Source organism: Teleopsis dalmanni, chromosome 1 (genome assembly GCF_002237135.1).
Source record: "Teleopsis dalmanni isolate 2A chromosome 1, ASM223713v2, whole genome shotgun sequence".
NCBI classification, from domain to species: Eukaryota; Metazoa; Arthropoda; class Insecta; order Diptera; family Diopsidae; genus Teleopsis; species Teleopsis dalmanni.
Window position 1 is genome coordinate 178080733 of NC_051846.1, and position 4697 is coordinate 178085429.

The following is a 4697-nucleotide window of genomic DNA, read 5'->3' on the forward strand; positions in this document are numbered from 1 at the left end:
ATCATTTTTATTGATTTTACATACTCATTCTCTTTCATTGCCAATAATTCTCTCCTATATGTATTAATAATTTAATGTATATTTTACATTAAAAGAATTTCCTATATAATCAACCACATCATGTAAATAATATTTAGCATTTAATTTTGACCTGACGTCACCCTGCATATAAAAAAACGTCTTGTAATTTGTAGAGGATTTTGAGTGAGAAGTTTTTTTTTATATTATTTTAAAAATAAATAAAAATGCTAGAATAATATGTTTTCTAGTCTCATTTGCATAAAATAATTAAATAAAAATAATAAAATTTATTATAAATTTTTATTAAAATTTTTTTGAATATTTAATAAGCACTCCTTTAGACACTCTTAACCCAGTGAAGGACTCTTGTTAGGTTTTCAATTGTTGTTAATTTTTTCTTTTTGGAATTTGTTATTAATTTTTTTTTTGTTTGCGAAGTTTAGCCAAATTAATTAAATTAAAGCTAACACAAAGCTACTTGTAAAAATGCAAAATATTAAAGGAAAAAATCAAAAATATCTTCCAACTTAGAAATTGTATAATTATTTAGTGCATAAGAATAGAAAAAGAATATGTGAATGTACTAAATCGAAAACCCAACAGAAACGAGTAGAAAATAAAACAGTTATGAGTACTGAACTTTGTATATAAGCACAACAAAAAATACGGTAAAATGCAACTCTTGTAAATATAATAAACTTACAATAAATTTAGTATTTAAATTTGCTTAAAATAAATAAAAATTAAGAGTTATGAAATATAAAAAAGAAAGTATTAGAAAGTCGTGGGTATGTGTTGATGAGGTAATGTGACAATTTTAAAAACTTTTTAAATCATATTATTCATTTGACTTACATATATACATTATAATCTTTATCAAAATTCAATCAAAAGTATATAGTTTTAAATTGTTATTATATATATTGATAATTTTTAAATGCATCAAAAAACATTTTAAGTAAAATTTAAATTATTTCAAATATATTTAAAATTTTTGCATCAACGATCCCACACACACAATGGCTGACATTTGTATTTATTTTTTTTTTTGTAAATTGCATTAAAAATGTAATTAGCGAACAAAACTAAATTACAAAAAAAAATATTTAAAAATTTGTGTAATTATTAATTTATATGAAACATAAATAATATTACTTAAAATTTATTCCAAATAGCATTTGTGAATTATTACAAAAATAAAATAATACACAACAAAAACAAAAAAAAAACAACTAATATAGAACTGCAAATAATTATTACAATTAAAAGTTTAAAAATAATTCATTAAAACGCTTACTTTGCAGTTAATTTGTTTTGTTTGCAATCGCATATATTTTAAATCCAAAAAAAATTGTTTTCATATATATATATAAATAAATTTGTATATCTTTATACATATATGTGTAAGCATAAAACAAGTAAAGTGCATAACTCTAATTATTTGTAGTTAAATTTAAGATATTACAAAAAAGTTAATTTAAATTCATTAATTTAAGATATTGAATAGAAGATAAAAAATAATGAAATTGTAATTTATAGTTATGTAAACTATTGTGTATCAGCAGGCAAAAACAAAATATATTAAAATTTAATAAAAAAAATTAAAAAAATATGAATTAAATAAAATATGAGAAACTAAACAAATGATAATAAAATTGAAAATAAATAAAAATTATTTAAATAAAAAATAATTAACTTGTATTCTCATTTTAAATAGTTTTTAATTAATTTTAATTTATATACTTTTTATATTAAATTAGAATTCAAAACAAGTACGGAAAGATATCTTCAAACACTCTCGAGCATTCGTTATAAATACACGAATATATATGTAAGTATTTCCTTTCTATAGAAATGAAGGAAACATAAAGGAAAACGAGAGAAAAAATCGAAATATAATCTAGGAAATGTTTTATTTTTTAATGCCAGAAGAACATTGAAGAAAATCTTCAAAAGCCGCAAGTCATCTGCACTTTGAGATTGAAGGATATATATCGATTCAACCCATCTCTCTGTCACTGTCAGTGCTTTAATGTTTCTACATAATATTACTAATTTAGGTATTAATTTGCGAGACAAGTAAGAGAGTATTCACCTTTCATAGGTTAGTATTTGGTATAATTCAAGTCTTTTTCTTGTTTTTACTAATAAGTTCTATAATGTTAGTTGCTACAAACTCAACCCAATTCCCTATCACAACCACTTTTCTGTTGTTTGTTTACGACATTATCAATTCAAGCTGGTAAAATGTAATTCACTTCTCGTAGTTCGCTATTTAATATAAACCCAGTGTTTCTTGCATTGTAAGCGATTATTCACTGCCCCGTAATGCTAGATTTTTACGAGGCTACAAACTCTAGCTTTTTCCATATCGCAATCACTGCCCTCTTCTTAAAGTACGAGAATACCAATTCATTCGTAATGTATAATGAGAGGATTCTTATCTGAAGATCCCCTAGAGATCGTGAAGAGAAGTACTTTCTTCTACATTTTTCAGCTTGTCAATAATAAATGAATTACGCAAAGGTCATGTGTAAGTTTCCAATGAATATGAATGGTTTTCATGTAAAATTCTAGATCTTGAGAACCCATTAAAGGAAACCATTTGAATACTGTAAGGCTTACTCTCTAGTACTCTCTACTGACTGGTGTTTAGGGATTTGCTCAGCAGAGCTGTACATTCATTTCAATAAACACTGTAGGAGTTAAGGGATTTTATAATAAAAATAATGCTGAGCTCTGGAAATGCCCAGCTTTTGCTTCTGGAAACAGCAGGTTTTTAGGGCAGTTTTTTTTTTGGACAGTTTGTCTGACTGTTCTTCGGTAAGAATAAAAGATTTGTTAAATTACTTTAATTCTTAACGGAATGCATTAAGTTTTTGTTTTCTTTTTATCTTTTAAGGTTTCTTAAGGTAGCTAAAATGGCGAAAGGTCGTTAATTTCGAAAATTGAAAGAATATCTGCTAACCTACTATTGCTATTCTTTGCATCTATATATTACTTAAAGCATGATCAGATAATGAACCTACTCTTAGCATTCAGTCAATACGATTAATTAAATTTGAATAACATTTCAGTTATGTGACAGAATTTTGATAAGCTAAGATTATTTAGTATTGGATCCAAACCACTAAATTCATTACTTCGAGAGGCTTATGCGCATTTACGAGACACTTAGTCACTTTTAAAACACTGTTGGATAAAATTCTTTTCAGGTTGAACTGCGTGATCTAAGTATCTTTCATTAAGATTTTCGATAGGATCTGCTCTTGATAAGTTTTTTTAAGGATGTTGCTTTAAGATATGTGCATTTTCAGCAATTGAGTAGGTTGTATTAAAATATATAATGGGCCGTTATATTAATCTATTAATTAGTCTATGTATTAATTCTTCCTAGTATAACATATATTATACCAAGTTCGCACTCAAACTTCTACATACATATATTATACCAGCTTCGCACTCAAACTTCCTCGAACTTCTCTTATTTAGGATCTTCGAAACAAAATGTTTATCGGATATTTTATCTTTAAATGTTTTATATATTTAGAATTTAAAATTTTTCTTAAAAAAAACATGAGCAATTCTCTGTGTGAAGTAGCATTACATTCAAGACGCACCATAATTTCTCGCACTAATTGGCATGGAATATAAAAACCCGGGCTTAGATTTCAATCTAATTGCGAAATATATCAGTTTCTGTGTTGGTTAGACGTTTTATCCGTTCAACCCATGACTAAATGAAAATCTAGAGAGAGAGAATATGTTAAAATAAAATCATTTCAAAATGAACTCATTTTAATCACATTTTTTTTTAAAAATTGTTTAAAACTTTATAGTAACTGGCAGCATTCACCAAAAAAAAAACTATTATTTGAAAATAATATTATTAAATCCTGCTGCTCTGTTACATTTAACCTAAAAATTGTGAAGTTAATGCAAATCTATGCATTTGATGAATTCAAAGTAAAACTTTTCAACAAATAAATTTCACTATAATTTGCATAAATTATATTTTAAAAGTGAATCGCAACAGAAATGAATGAATGCGTGCCTAATGAATGATTTTAATCAAAAGAAAGTAAGCCGAAACTAAACAAACCACGCTGAAAATAAGCAAATAAGCAAATAAGTAAATAAGGATCCTTCAACAAAAACATTTTTTAAAAAGTCATCAGCCGGAGCAATCCTGCCAAACGCAAAGCATCCGTTCAAATCCTCTTCACTCAATAGTGAAAGCAAAGCAAAGCAAAGCTACAACTAAATAGAAAAGAGAAAAAAATTGCAATAAAAATATAATTTTTAAACAAAATATTACTTGTAAAAAATTGCTGTTAATAACGATTTACGCAATTGCAGCAACAAATAAACACATCTGCAACAACAGAGATGCAACGCAAATGTTGCTTGCAAAAGCAACAGCAATGCAGAACAACAACAACAAGAACAAATGCAATATACATTAAATGCAAATGTTGGTGACAATAATGATGACGATGTCGATGAGAATGACGATGTTGATGTTGATGTGGATGTTAATATTGACGATGCTGTGTATTTTGATGCGAAGTTGATGGGAATGTTGATGATAATGATTATGTTGTTCGTGTGGCTTTTGGTGTGAGAGTTTATTTTTCTTTAATTTCAATTTGTTTTCATTTTATGCTAAATATTCA